Here is a 15,852-nt window from a genome sequence, read left to right as displayed (position 1 = left end):
ATTATTATAATAATACTTGCTCTACGTGTAAAAACTGAAAGTATCACTTTCTATCGCCCGCAGTTTCAGTGAACGTAACTCAAAGGAGTTATGTCCCAATAATTTTCATACACAACATTAAAACGCGCAAACATCAAAATATTAGTTTACTTCCAAAGATAGGAAGAAAATCATCAAGACAATAAATAAATAAATAAATACTTACATTTACCATACGTTATAACCGAAACAATTAGGTTAAACTGACTTTACAATATATGTAAGAAGCAGGACTTTTTTTAAATTAAGTTCTTCATACAATGAGCGTTGTCTTAGATATGTCACTTCAATAATAACATTGTCGATTCCGGATGTAGTGACGCGGGTCAGGTAATGAACGATAAACGACCGCGTTAATGGCAGTTTTTGTGTTATCAATTTGTAAACGAACCTCACATAAAATGCTTTTAGCTTGTCGTGTTTTGTTTTATCGGATGTTGCCTCGGTTACCAAAATTCTAATATGCCTAGAGTGACTCATCGTTATTACAAAACTAATGAGGGCAAAACACACTTGAAGTAGCGTCACTGTTGAAAGTAAGCGTGCTGCTAGAGCATACCACGTTTCCTTGCGTCTCCGTATTTTGTAGTCTGGCATGATCTGGACATAAAAAGCTCGTTTTAATTCCTTGTCTGTCTTACTTAATATACGATGAGCACAGCAACCTAGTAAATCTCTTTGATGTTGACATTTTCACGCAGAGGCAGTCGATATTATGTCAAATGAACATCTATTGCAGGTCTTCTGTTTTAATTAAACTTGACCCACGTGACATGGTCTTAACCCTTAATTAATTTTAGGAGTGATCAAAGTCTAATTTCTGGTTAGAATACCAACAAATTATCAAGCAGAAAGATGACGAGAATTAAGAAAATCATCAATTAGTATTGTCTTGATGTAACACCAAATTCTCAGATCTGACAATAAAAGAAATGTATGACTGTCAGTGAGAAGAATCAACTTTTTCAACTTGAGGCTTAAAGGGTTAAATCCATCCACTAACATTATTTGTACGCTCTGACGCAGGCTTTTGAAATAAACACGCCGCTGAGAACAAATGACTTAAGCTTTCACGACGTCAGTGCTTCGCCAATTACCAAAATTACACAGAATAATTTGATCTGCGTAGAGACTTCCACAATCATTGGCAAGGAAGGGATATATTTGGATGACAACTATAAAGCTAAAAAGAAAAAAAGGGCTGCAAGTCGCTTGCTTCATTACCAAGTGCTTTTGTTGCGGCACTGGAATTCGCTTTAAGTAAGTAAGACTATATGTCTCGTTTATTTTATCGTTGGCCCTTTCGTTACCTGTCCTGTCTCCTTTATACTTACATAAACCACTGAACTAAACATGATCGTTTTCTTTTGGTACTGTAAAACGCTGATTGTTGCCAGCCGAAACGATGAAAAATTCGCTTCAGTCAAGATTAGTATGTATAGTCGATATAAGTACACAAATAACTTAGTTATAAATATACAATCGGTGCGATAATCCGATTTCAAAACGTGCTTCTGTCGTTAAAAGCGAATACATATAACTAAGATTTTTTTTTTGAGAATCTACACTACTGCTAGTAGAGCGAAAGAAAAAACTTCGGTGAGTCAACTAAGAAGTTCACAGTTCAACGAGAGAGTGAGAAAAGAAAACGATGTCTCTGTTTAAGTAAAAGGTGTTCGTCTGTACATAGCATAAGTAATCAGCTAATAAACACTTCGGTGTTGGGGAAACCAAGGAACACAGATTAGAAATTTCTGACACTGTTTCTGGCAACGTGATGTACTGGAGAGTTCCGTTTCGACGAGATATAGAACGAAAGGAACTGTAATTAGGGGTCTAATTAATCACTCGTATTTCTCCAATGATTTCGTCAGTCGTTCGAATGTCCACTCGTAAACGTTTCACCCATAGTGACAGACTGAAAAGCTAGAACCAACTTGAAAAGCATCAAGGCTAGTACCCCATGAAAATGCTGCATAGTAGCTTTCATTTGAACGGTCACACACTAGGGTTCTACATACTCAAGAGCTGATTAAACAACTTGTACAGCAAACAATAGTTACTCACGCGTTGCGCTCGTTCGTAAAATATTGTTTTTACCACTCGGAAATAAAATTCATATCTTCGCGCCGCCGTGTAATATCCTCTATATATCATTTAAAACCGCAATTTCATTTGATATATAACCTTTATGTATAACCTTTATTTACCCTCGACAATGTTTATAGCACAAGTGCTAGTTGGGCCGAGCAAACAACTGAAACAAATAATTCAAATTGAACATAACGTTGATAAGAATCCCAACTGACCGGAGGCAAACCAGTTGGCTATTTTCAAGCGTGGCCGAGGATTTGAACTCGAGGCTACCTAGAAACAAATACAGGTAGTAGTTAGAGCGGGACTCGAACCCCGGACCGCTGGATTTCGAATCCGACACGCTGCCTCCTTGATATTATTAAGTTTAGCTTCAGATAAGTTCAATTTTGCGTTATCATTTTCGGAAGGGGGTCAGTTCACAAATTTTGGATTACGAGGGGCCTGGGTAAAAATTGTTGATCAGTGAGGAGGGGAGGTCATAAGATCTTACAAAATGTCTATCAAGGCCCTTAAACGCATGAAAGCACTGTTCAATAGTTTTCAGTAAATGGAATCATAATAGGATTTCATCAACACATGTTAATTACACACACGCTATAAACATGACAGACATGCGAGCTGAAAATGACGCATGAGAAAGATGGCTATAATAAGTGGTATAATGCAGTTCTGAACCTTCAGCAGCATTTCACCACTAGGAGAGAAGGCTGACACAAAACTAACAACTGATTTGTGGGCGGAGTCAGTTTATCAAATTAATATAAAGGGGCTAACGTAAACAGCTTGATGCTGTTGATACGTTGAAATAATAATGCGTGCTAATATCTATTTTACCTGAACGGTCTTCTTAAATTTCTGTTTTGCGCTCACTACCCACAACATGCAGTTTGCGAGGATCTGACGTCATCAAAATTGTAACATCTCTTACCACGTACTCTACAGAGTTGTCGCTGACGGTTTCAATAAGGAGAATGCTCATAAATTTTCATGTCTCTAGATTGGTTTTCTTTGGGGAATTGAGTTTTTTTTCCACTGAGCATGCTTTTTTCGAATGGCACAAATCTTTATTTTCTTTCAGTAGTGTCTTGTGCACAGCAAACCTTATTATGAGAAATTGAAGTAAAGAGAAAGATTTGTTAGAAAAGGCCGCTGTGGTTTGAGATCTTTCTGCAAGGTGGTAGTTGCCATCTTGGTGCACTCAAGCTGTTACAGCTCTCCAACATGGCAGATGTATACAAAATTCTTTCCTCTGATGTACAAAACATTTGTTCGCCGAAAAATTCGTCCTCAAAAGCTAAACATTCGCCACATTTTTTTATTAGATCTATGATGAAATCCCTACTTATTCTCTTAAGATAAATTTAAAGCATCGATGGCATCACTGTAACCCACATATTTTGATTTTTGGGCTCATTATACACTCCAGTGCCATTTGCATCCCAGACATGGTCACGTGACTAAACCAATATTTACTCCAGAATAGTTCAAGGTTTTACGAACATGATGAACATTGTCTTCCTGTGAAAGTGGTCCCAGTCGAGACAAAGGTTGATATTACCTCTTATGATGTGTCCGGTTTGAAGGACTCATCTTTATAAAATTGACCAGTACTTTCAGTTATATATATGCGAATGCATTGAAGTAAGCTTTAACAGCCGGACTATGTGCCACAGTTGCTAACATTTTTAACGACGAAACGATTTCATTTCAGGTTGAACTTGAAAAGATTTGTGTTTGGATCAGCTCTGCGGTAAGTTTTATCTGTTGGTAGTAACAAAGTGGGATTTATTGAAAACAATTATATGGAGATGCTTTATGCAAATTCAGTTTTGTGGTTGATGAAACTAAATATTATTCTGAAAAAAACGAGTCGACATCCATATTATATTTTTGAGATCGGGCTTTAAATGAAGAAAAACTAATTTGCTCTAAATTAACACACTCTTGTCCTTGCTGCGAAAGGAAAAGCTATAGGAGTGATTTTAAAACATAAAGAAATGAATGGAAGATCTTTTAGATCTCAATCTTTTTGGCAAAGCTTTGTCTCGTCGGAGAAACATTATACTCGCTGTAGGTTCAACAAACATGTTTTAACAACCTGTTAAAACTATTAAAAATTTTCAGCTAAAATTCCTTTTAAAATAATGCCAGATTCTACACTCAGTCTCAGTATACTTGCTGAGGTTTAAATAATCTTTTAGATTGTTGCCGCTAAATAGTCTCGTTGCTGGTCTTTTTCTCTACAGAAAACTCTCCAAAAAGTTCAAATGTGTATACCTCGAATCAGTTTAAAGACCGTGCAAAACAAAGTCCATAGACTGAACCACAGTACCATTTCTGAACTCGAATTCAAAAAAATATATTAGATGCGAAGAAGCTAGGTGTTGAAGCTATGCTTCGCTCACTATTTACACATGAAAGAAATAGATTGCTTCGCCACTCGTTCAGAAAATAGTTTTTTTTCCTTTGGGAAAATATAGGTAACGGTCAATGTAACAGCCCAATGGCCCTTAAAGATGAGATTCATCGAATCGTTTTAATCCAAACATTCAGAGAAATTGTTTTGTATTTTTTTCGTAGAGAAAGATAAATGTCCTAAAGCACAGGTGACAGAAATTAATAAGTACGAGAAGCAAGTGACAGACAAGGTCGGAATGGTTACTCCACATCGCTTAAATCTTGTCAGTTTTAGACAGTTTACTTAGATCTTCCTGTTTAACGAAGTAATTTCAACTGAACCATTTGCTTTAATTTGTAAATGACAGTCTTTACCCTGTTGTGTTTAATTGTCTGGACGAATTAGTTTGCCGTAACGCTGACAGGTTAGCTTAAATTATTATTGAAATCCTGCTATTCTTTCCAAGGAGCTAGGTACACATAAATAATTCAGTATTATGTCACCGCTCTTCAATGAAAAGCAATGTTATTTTCAGCCTAAAGAATTCAAAATAACGCCGTTCATTTAAGAAGCCAGCATTATATTGTTTTTTCCAGTTCCCATGTTGTGCTGTTCACTGATGCTACTGTTCTGTGCCTTTCTGTTTCCTTACTGATCCATACTACTTGACAAATAAAACGATATGAAGTTCACGAAAAAAGGAAACCCAAATGTGACATGGAAATTAGTAAAAATGAAAAAGGGAGAAATAACAAAAATTGCATGTTGTACCTTGGTCTTAGTGAATGTACGAAGAAATATAGAAAAGAAATATACGAAGACTTCAATTGTATTTTTATAGATTATTTGCGTTTACTTTTGCAACCCGTGTAGTCGTAGTAATTCTTGCTCCAAACTGCTGAGTTTCTGTTGAAATGTTTCATAAGTTATTCAGTGTCAACGTGGGTACAGCGAGCGATGATGCTAGAGTAGAGAAAACCGACACGTATGCAATCTCGTTCCCAGAGTCTTTGTTCCCCTTGACCAACGGTCGGAAAACGAGAGCTCTGGGAGCAACCATTTCAGGCATGCGCCATAGATGCAGACTACGCAGTGAAACCGGATAGGCAGAATCCCCAGAATTCGGTTATTTCAAAATGGTTGCCCCCAGAGCTCTCGTTTTCCGACCGCTGGTCAATGGGAACGAAGACTCTGGGAACGAGATTGACACGTATGTTCAATAGTAAACCGGAACGATTTAATGTGCGTTTAGCACCTTTGCACGTGACCACTAAATCATATCTGCATAACTTTGAATTATTCTAAACAAATTCTGAGTAAGAAAACACTCATTTCCACAGTGAAGGAAACTGTCACTGGTTCGGAGCACGAAGATAGCCGCTGTGATGTCACGAAAACGCTCATTGTATGAAGCAAGAAAATCGACGGCGTTCAAAATAATTAGGGAGTTTTAAGTAACCACTGCGGCGACATTGAGGACAAAGTCGATTAAAAATTGAATTTATATTTTACCTACTAATCGCACTGTCAAAACTATCTCGAAACAGAATATTCGACACAGCGTTGAATTCGATAAAGAAATATATAATGGTAATTGAACTGACTGGAGTGCAATTTGGTCTGAAATCATACGCGTGATTTCAAAATCGATTTCAAATCACAAGTATGATTTCAGACCAAAATTGCACGACACGAAGTTCAATTGCCACTTTATTAGATCCATTTTGAAATCGCACAATTTTATCGCCTTAGATTTTAGATTTTGGTGTATTGTTCCAGTTGCCGGTTTGTTAAAAATAGCGGAACCGGAAATGCCTTTACATATCATTTAGTATGCAAAACGATGTCATGTGACGAAAACTCATTCGAGCATAACAAAGGACAAACAGTCCTGATGTTTGAACGAAAACTGTCTACTTCATGCATAAATGTTCAATTCTCGTCGCCTGAATGAATGATGGAAGGTTTTCCTTTCCTCTGTGGTTGAGGCCGAGACTTCTAGTTGTCTTTGGAGAAGGAATTTTAAGGTGTAACCGGTGTAATTCTGCGATGGATTCCTTTCGAGTTGTGAGACTCCTTCGAGTGCATGATGTCCACTGGATGGTTTTTTCTTTTAAATACCAGTTCAGTGGCACTCTAGGAATTCCAGCTCGTTATCATCTCCGTTTCTTTTTGTGCACTCGGCGTAGAACTCAATACTCAGGACCTTGTCAGACTTGTCAAGTTCTTGCGGTACCATTTGTTCCAAGATATTTTCAGGATGGCGGGACTGGTACAGCTTCGTAAGACGTTCGTTCATTCACTGTTTCGTAGTTTTGACTATGTTTTTTATCAGCGACGGAGTTGAGCTCTTGTGTTGCTTTGTTTGAAACTACCGGCAACCTGGAAAAATCTACCTTTTTGAGGTGGCTCTGAATTTGTTGTTGTGTGGTTTTCTTTTGTTTATATTTTACCGGACTCGGTATTTACTGATCTTGAGCAGATGTTGAAAAAAAAATAGCCAAAATATTCGTCAAAATGAACACTGAAAGTTGGAAACTTCCATTAAAGTAGGTCTTTAACCTGAAGGAGCTTATAATCGTCATTCAGAAACTGTAATTAATTAAATTCGTCAATTTTTTGGGAAAAACAATAAAAAAGTTTTGGCAAACATAGTAGTTGCAAAATTCAACACACAATGACTTTTTGCCCTTCCTTTCGCTGAAATTTTATTGATTACTTTAAACTAACATTGAAATCTGATTGGTTGTTTTGTTTTGTTTTACTGTCCCATTCTCATTGGCTGAGAAAAAGATGCGATTTGGAGCAAAAAACAGTGCGATTCATGAATAAATCGCACCACTGAGAGCCAATCAGATTGCAAGAATAACCAGTGATTTCAAAATGGATTTAATAAAATCGTTAACCGTCGTCGTTCTCGTTCTTCAGAGAACCCAAAATTTGGCCATATCACAATGTTTTTCAACGCGCGAGCATAGTCATTGCACTGCTCGTTAGACCTTTTGTTTAGCGGCATTCCCGTTACCGTTATATTTTATTAAAAGTCTCGGCCAAACGATCGAAACATTTCAACGCAACATATTGCAACATTAAATTGCTGTGCACAGCATGTTGCAAGCATTTGGCCACCCTGTTGCAATTCAACGTGCTGCGACATGTTGGGTGTTGTTGGCACAAATTCGAAAATGGTCAAACTTTTACGCAACATTTGTGGACGTTGCATGATGTTGTAGTCGTTTGGCCAGGTTCGTGTAACAATATTGCGTCCGGGCATGCGCACTAGTTCGATTTTCGATACCCAACGTGTAGCAACACATCGCAACAGGGTGGCCAAACGCGCGCAACATGTTGTGCCCAACAATGTTGCGATATGTTACGTTCAAATATTGCGATCGTTTGGCCGGGGCTTAACTCCTTCTGCCCTCTGTACCAATACGTACATTAGTGGGAGGGTCACCGTGTTGCGTCCTTGAAGGGCAAAGCATTTAACTCTCACTTTCGTCTCTTCAATTTAGAAATGGACAAAAAATTTCTTGTGTCTCATGAGTTTTAGTATAAATCTACTAGGGTTCTGTCACGGATGCTGTCCTTTGATTGGCTGCGCTACTCACTTTCCATTCTCTTAGCTCATAATCTAATTGTTCAATAGAGACACGGGTCTGTAGGAGAACGAAACATCTTGTGGGAACACAAGCCCCAAGCAAGTGTTTCCGCCGCTTGTGCGAGTTCTCCCGAACTTTCACGAGTGTTTCTTTTCTATACACTGAAGATCTATAACGCAATATTAATAATAGGTTATTTTCGTCTGGTTTTTTAAATGATAGTTTTATGGTATTAGTTTTAATGGTGGGCTGTATAGGCTTGTTATCTGCGCCTTCATGTCCTAACTTAACTCGTTCAATGAAGACTCTACTTACTTGATAAGGGAGCTGACAGGCCACACCGTTGCTATGAGAACAGTTTACGGAACAAGATTTAGGGGTAATTCTGTAAAGAAATATGCTTTGGATACAAAGAACTCTTGCTAATGCCATTGTGGTATGATTTTCCTTTTACTAATCGTGCTAACAAAATATACACATTTTTGCGTAAGTTGTTCTTAGTCATGGAAAAATTTACAATGTGTAAGGGGGAAGAGCAGAGAATAGAGGGCCCCTTTTAATTTAGATATCTCCTTTTTTAGTCCGAGGATATTCAAGTCTTGACGTTGTGGGACTGGGACGAGATTGCGCTCTCGGTCCCCTCTGTCTAAATTTTGGTGATCTGCCCCTGTGACATGGCTTTGGGCTCTTATGCAGAAAACATATTTACATTTTTTCACAGGCATGATTGATTTCGTCTTTTTATTATAATTGAAAATTACATCCGCCTGGTGTGCACCTAGAAACGAGTTGAATTAGTGGTTTGCAGTAACATGATCTCCCTTTGCGCAGCTGTTTGCTTGCTTTCAATACCAGCTTAATTAGAACACGCCGTATAAAATAAAGCTAGGCAAATGTCTTCGCCGGGGCAGAGAGTTTCTCTTGACGTGGTTATTGGTGAAGGAATATTTGGAAGATAGTATACTTTCAACATGTGGATGCAAGGCATCTGTACACCAACATGGCGACCGAAACACACACTTCTTGGAAAGGCCTTGAATATTATTCTTGTGGCTTAGTTCAGTTTCACATTTAAAAACCAAGCAAAGCCGACAAAATGTAGAAGTTAGCTAAGCCATGAGGTTCATTTGAGCCAAGAGGGTCAAGAAGTTTTAATTAGTTTGGATAATACGTTTGGCTTCCCTGGCTTTACGAATAGATTCTCTAAAGGGAAAGACTTTCTAACTTGTAATGAACTGCATGTGAGAAGAAGTATGACCAGGGAAAAAAAAGAAAGTGTTCAGAAACTGTGGTAGGTTTGGATCCAGTGTACCAATTTCACTACATTAAAATTCAACCTAAAACAATAGACCTCAGTTCGAGGCTCCGGGGAATAACTACAGAGTTTGTGGGGTTTATTCCCCGGAGTCTCGTGCTGAGGTCTATTGTGTTATGCTGAATTTTAATATATGGAAATTGGTACCCAAATTTACATTTGCCAGTCAGAAATCGTGTCTACTCGATATCACGTCACTGACCTGATTCGACTAAGATCATGGTCACTTTCAAGTCAAGCGATTCAAATTGAAAAGAGGTTTTGCAAATAGTGTATTGAGCCTTCGAGGCTTACCAGGTGTCAAAACTAAACTTCTTGCGCGCATCACATAACTGGAACGCCGGACAGATTACTGTAACTAGAAAGATATCTCAACAGTTTTGAGCGAATTTGGGTATGGTCGAGCCTTGGGTATTAAGGCTCGACTTTTTCTAGCCAAACTACGAGCCATGGCTCGACCAAACTCGCGTGCATGATACGCCGCCCAAGCGAACCAAAAAGTTACGATAAATATAATCACGTCAATTTTTTCTTATTTTTCGTCTATATCTTCGGTCGACTTGATCAACCTCTGATCAAACGTATATCGGCAGGATTATTGTTCAAGGTTGCTTGCTACCTCTTGTTTTAAAGGCTTGCTGTGTACAAAATTCGATCGATAGATTAAAAGTATTGGGTTAAATTTGTACAGTTCGAATCATTAAGTTTTCAAACCATGCGATTTTTTTCAAAAAGTCCTGAAAAAGTCATAAACTTCAACCAAAATTCTGATATTAAAATTATGTGTCAAATTGGAGAGCGTTTTCAAGACATGAAAAGTGGCATGAAAGTTTCCATTGTCAAAATGAGGAGCATTTTAGGGAACAGCCTCATAGAGTGAGTGGCTGATATTTGCATATTTCGTTGACGTTAAATGCTGTCAACTTACAGTACGTATAACATCAAGTAATTCCCTCGCCTTCTCAACAAGTCACGTTTTGAATGTCCGCGCGCGTACAAATTTGGTCTTGTGTCCTGAGACCAACATATTATTTAAAGGTTCTCAAATATGCGAGTTACACGTTGTTATATAAGAAAGCTGCAGCGGCTAACGTGACTGTAAGAAAACAGTGGTCTAAACAAAGCGGCTGTTTTCCAAGGTAATCGATTTTGATATACACCTTCCTAGACAGTTTCTCTCCTTGAGCATAATCCAAATACACTTAAAAAAGTAACAACTTACCGAAAACATTTACGAGCCGCCTTTGAAAAACAAATGCTGCCGCGTAGGATTCTTCTCTGGTTAAATTCGTAATTTCTCTTAAATAAACACATTTCCTCAACTGCGATACAAAGAAAGTTATTAACGTGTCATTTATCAAATCAGTGTCGGTTACAAAGAAAAAGAAAATCGCCAGTGTGGTTTCTCGCCAAACATTGCTTTGAATAGTTTCATTCACTTCCCTTTTAAATCATGCTGTTACATTTTGTTATGCAAATTTAGTCCTTTTGTGGAGTGATGCTGAGAGTGTAAAATTTTGTTGTCGCTTTGGTTTAGGTTCTTCTAAATGCCTATCGATTTTTTTGAACGCCCTGATTCGTTCCAGTTACCGGTGTCGGCGCTGCGTTGGCCTTCAAAGCGTACCGATGAGTAAACTAACGCATTAGACTGATATTTTGATATTTAAATTATAAGGATAACATAAACCACGGTAAATGCCCCCTTATTTTCATATTTCCCACTAAAACGAACCTACAAAACTTTCACGAAGAAAAGTCACGAAAATCTGCTTGTTTCACCAAAGGGATAAACGTATAAGTAAACGTGACTGCCTAACTTCAAATAAAATAGTGTTATTAAAATTATGTGTCAAATTTCAGAGCAACCTTAAAATTCTCCACAATGCATAAATTGTAAATCAGGTTGTGGCTTTTTGTGACGATTATCTTGTTAGGGTACATGAAACTGTCTTATTTTGATAATGTTTCTTTGGATTTCTGTTACACTATAATATCCCACGCTGAAATTAATTTAAAATTACCCTTTTATTCTAATTATTTGATGGATGTGTGTTTACAAACACTGTCACGTCGGCAGTTTTTGGCAAACTTTAACCGCAAAAATATGCAAATATTTTAACATTAGCAACCATTTAAATGAGAATAAATATCCTGTTGTTGAAAAGAGACACTGTTAGAATTTCAAATGTTTAGTATTTTCGGGCTAGGTATTTCCGATGATACGTCTGTTCTTATTCCACAGCTTTTGACATGTAATTGAGGTACTAGAAGAAGACTTTTATCGAATCGTGATCGGATTTGTTCCTCGTCATGCGTAAGTTTCTAGCACATAATATTTACTTAGTTTTAGCGAAGTGTAACTTTAAATGTTAGGTGTTTTTGGTTGAATATACCATGCTAGATCTGGAATTACTCACAAACTCAAACTGTCCGATTCACGAAAAGAGCGGGCTCGTTTCCTTGTATCTCAGAACTTAAAATACGTGTTGAAGTCGGCTTTTGTAAACGATTATTACAAACGTGGTTTTGTTCATTACATTTCTATTATAATTCAGGTATCGCTTTTCAAAAGCTGGAGCTAATCTTGATCAAGTGTGAGTTATTTCCATGAAAATCGGAGTATGTTTTTCATTCTTACAGTTTTGCATAGGTTTCGCCGCGAATGAAAATTTCATGATTTTTACATATTAGGGAGGATAATAATGAATATTGATTTGATAAAAATCGCATTTATCATTCGTAACTGAAACAGCTTGCGAGTGCTATGTTACAACATGGACATAGTTCTAAAGAATAGACCCTATCAAGATTTTGGAAGCCTCCTTGGTGGGCAGGCTGCACACATCAAAAATTACAGTGTTTGTATAGGAACCGATGGCAATTAATTTCGTTAAAAATCGAATTCTGAACAATTTATGAATAGCAGAGTTAAGATACAAGACAGTATTACATTAACTGCACTTCAGGGTGTAGCTGAGCTAGAAAAAGGCCAGTAGCGTTTTTAATTTCTTATACATTACTCCACGAACTTCTAAAGAAAAAAATAATCGACAAATGTATGGAAAATTAGAAACGCTTTCTAGCGCAGCTACGGCACTCAGAGTTGTTTAATGCAATCTTACCTTTGCTATTCATAAATTGTTTACAATACTTTTTCTAAGAAAATTGTTTGCCATCGGATTCCCGTACAAACACTGTAATTTCTGACGCGTGTTTTATATGTACCCCTCAAGATGGCTTCCAAAACCGTGATAAGGCTTCTGACGTCTACGCTTTGTATGGCATTTATATGATCGTTCATTGGTTGTGAAATTAATTAGCTGAGATATTTCAAACACCAGATTCTTACTGAATAGCTTTTAGCGCTTGGCTTATACGTTTTCGCTTTCAAGGGCACAAAGGCTGAGACTGAATTCGTGCGCTTTATATACGGCAAGCCTTTGAAATGTTGTGCAATTATGACTTCCTTCAACGTAGTCATGTCAGGATGTTGTGAGTCATTTTGCTGATTTACAAAGTTGTTTTCAAATTGAAGGAAATCTTAAAAGCAGAAAAGCGCCAAAGAAGAAATAATACACCGAAAATAAAAAAGGATGGTCACGAAGGAGCCGATGGACCAATTCGATGATGTCATGTTTTCTGATTTTTTCATTCAAGTACAAAATATGCAAACGCTTACCCCCCGACATACATTTCTTTATAAAAATTGGCAAGTTTGCAGTCCTATTACTTCCTGATTTTGCAACAGATTTTTATGAAACATTGCATATTTACTGAATTCGGTGTTATAAAATTAAGTTATGCGGCTGCTATTTTTGACCATTATTGTTTTATATAAAAAATGCGAAGAACTGTTGATATTGCGTGACATCGTCGAAGAGGTCCATAGCACAAGAGTTGTAAACCTTTCCAAAAATTCCGGAAAAGTTGGTTGAAAATTTCCGTGAAATACAAGACGCTATCCATTTGAAGTTTTGCGAAGGAAATCGTCGAAGCGCGAGGCCCTGAAGGCCGAAACGCATGGGACAGGTGCTCACGCTGTAAAATGGTACATGAAGCACGTCGAATTTCTACTGGCAACGGCCCAGAGGGAAATCGCCACCGCCTTTTTCGAAGCTCTGTTTCTCTCCGAAATTTTCCAATAGAAAACGTACAGTGACGTTGTTCCCAGCCTCACTTTAGTTACTGTATTTTAACTTTATTTTCATTAGACACTTCAAATCAGTTAAGGTACCTTTATTAATTTGGAAGAAACTACAAACAGCAACTTACATAAAAGAAAAGGCTATTAGCGAACCAATCAGCGCAAGGATGTCTAATGTTAAAAATAATTAGATGGATTTACAACAACCCTAGGTAACTTTTTAAAAGATATGTAATTATGTATTTTCTTTTTAAATTTAATCTCTAAATTCTGTCTTTATTTGTGTCTCATATATAATAAACAGATATGAAGAAAAATAATGGTCCATTACCTTTAGTTACCGATAACTGTAAACAATATTATTATTATCATAAATATAGGTATTGTGGCTGTAGTGTAGTGTAGTGCACTGCACTGTACTGTGCTGTGCTGCGCTGCGCGGCGCTGCGCTGTGCTGTGCTGTGCTGTGCTGTGCTGTGCTGTGCTGTGCTATAATGTGCTGTGCTGTGCTGTGCTGTGCTGTGTTGTGCTGTGCAGTACTGTACTGTACTGTAGATGAAACATTTTCGCGACGTACCGAAAGGGAGAAGTGTACTGAAAATGAGAAATGGTCCTAAGCTCCATAAGTAACTCTCAGAATGATGGGTAGAGTTTTACAAAGAACATTTGAAGGGTGTCAACTGGAGACAGCTGCAAAGTTATCCAAGGATACTGAGTCGATTTCGTATCCCATGGTGATAAACGTTTCCAAGACTAAAAGTATTATTTGTGGTCGCGTAAAAAAATTATTAACTGAGGGTCCCCTATACCTCTTCTGAAAACAATTTCACGCATATGTAATTGGCCTTTTCACGCATCACGTAAAATTCGAAAAACAGCTTCACGTTCACAGAAAAAAGCAAGCAATCACGTTTCACGTAAAAATGCAAAGGCTAAATCATGTGTCACATAAAAATACAAATTCTGTCCACGTTCGCAAAACATACAGAACCCTCCATTTTGATGCATCGAAATGCCTTGTCTGACACATCGTGACAGACTAGATTCTAGGCCCTCCTGGTTCACTGTCGCTGTAGTTAGTTCTCAGTCCTCCAGCCGCAAGCGCGTCAAATGGGTAGGTTTTACATCTAGTTTGGTGTAGTTTACGAGCTTTAATGACGCTAAAATCTCCAAAAGAAGTGGAAAATTATCCCCGCAAATATCGTTGGTTCACAAATCACGCGTAAGTGAATGCATAATTCACGAATCGTGAAAACGTCGAAAACCAGTTTCCCGAGGACGGAAAAATATAGATTCACGAATCACGGAAAAAATAAATCCTCATTCACGCTTCACGCAAAGCAAAAAATGCTTATTCACGCGTCACGGAAAAAGTATAGGGGACCCTCTTAACTGCCCAAAGAAATTTCTTGTATGCACTTCTGTCTTATCGCTCGACGTAGTAACGTTTTGACTCCTCCTTAAATTGTATTGTTAGTCGACAAGTGATGGTTATTGATTTAGGGATTTCTTGTACTTCCTTTGCATTTATCCCTGTATTAAGAAAGATTTTCGATTGAAAACAAAAAACAATTTATAATTCTTAAAACATTCTTACAGTTTGTGGATCGCAGCATTTTTGTTAACAAGTGGGGAAAATGGTTATCAGTGATAATGTATACTGGAGCGAAATGAAGTCACTTTTCCCTTCGTACGTCTTTAGACCATAAACATACTATTTGGGACATTTTAAAAAATTTATTGAGGTAACTTCACTTTTGAACACTTTAACTGAAGAAAATTCGATATCAAATTAATTTATTTCAATGTGTCATTGCTCTTAAGATTTATTCTTATCATAGATACAAGCCGTTGTTCACTTCTCTCCTTCAATGTAAAGTAATTTGCATATTTCATCAAACGCCTGCTGCTTTCTCTTCCTTAGCCTGACAACGTTGTCTGGTATTTGCCGCGTTGCTTGTTAACCGACCGTTTTCGGGTCGCTGCCGTTTGTTTTATTTCTTTGTTTTAATAATTAATATCGGAAACAATTGGTTCCTCAGTTAAACACGTCCGTTTGTCGCTGTGTTTAACCTTGTCTGTTGCAATCATGCAAACTAGAAAAATTCATATTGCTATCGAGTTACTTCTGTTCGTCGTTTACTCAGAAAATTGACGGCACTCGCCCACGATTGGAGTAAGGTAGAAATCATGAGCTGAAAGTCATTTCCGATTGCGTTTACTTAGGAAAAAAAAGCATCTAACAGTATGTTCCCTT

The 15,852-nt window shown here is 37.6% G+C and overlaps 1 protein-coding gene across 11 annotated transcripts in view; it reads left to right on the top strand.

Moving 5' to 3' along the window:
* LOC145500659 (gamma-aminobutyric acid type B receptor subunit 1-like) overlaps positions 1–15,852 on the top strand; it is a 67,359-nt gene that overhangs the window by 8,271 nt on the left and 43,236 nt on the right. For 5 of the 11 annotated variants that reach the window (XM_081480184.1, XM_081480174.1, XM_081480178.1 and 2 more), the window contains exons 2-3: positions 3,848–3,886; positions 11,694–11,765. The gene's annotated coding sequence lies outside the window, so the exon portion shown is untranslated. Of the gene's footprint in view, positions 1–875; positions 3,684–3,847; positions 10,591–11,693; positions 11,766–13,912; positions 15,777–15,852 lie in introns of those variants that run through there. The other 6 variants (XM_081480180.1, XM_081480183.1, XM_081480176.1 and 3 more) reach the window with 6 other exon arrangements.

Source organism: Orbicella franksi, chromosome 10 (genome assembly GCF_964199315.1).
Source record: "Orbicella franksi chromosome 10, jaOrbFran1.1, whole genome shotgun sequence".
Classification (NCBI taxonomy): Eukaryota; Metazoa; Cnidaria; class Anthozoa; order Scleractinia; family Merulinidae; genus Orbicella; species Orbicella franksi.
This window is presented reverse-complemented; position numbering and strand designations above follow the sequence as displayed.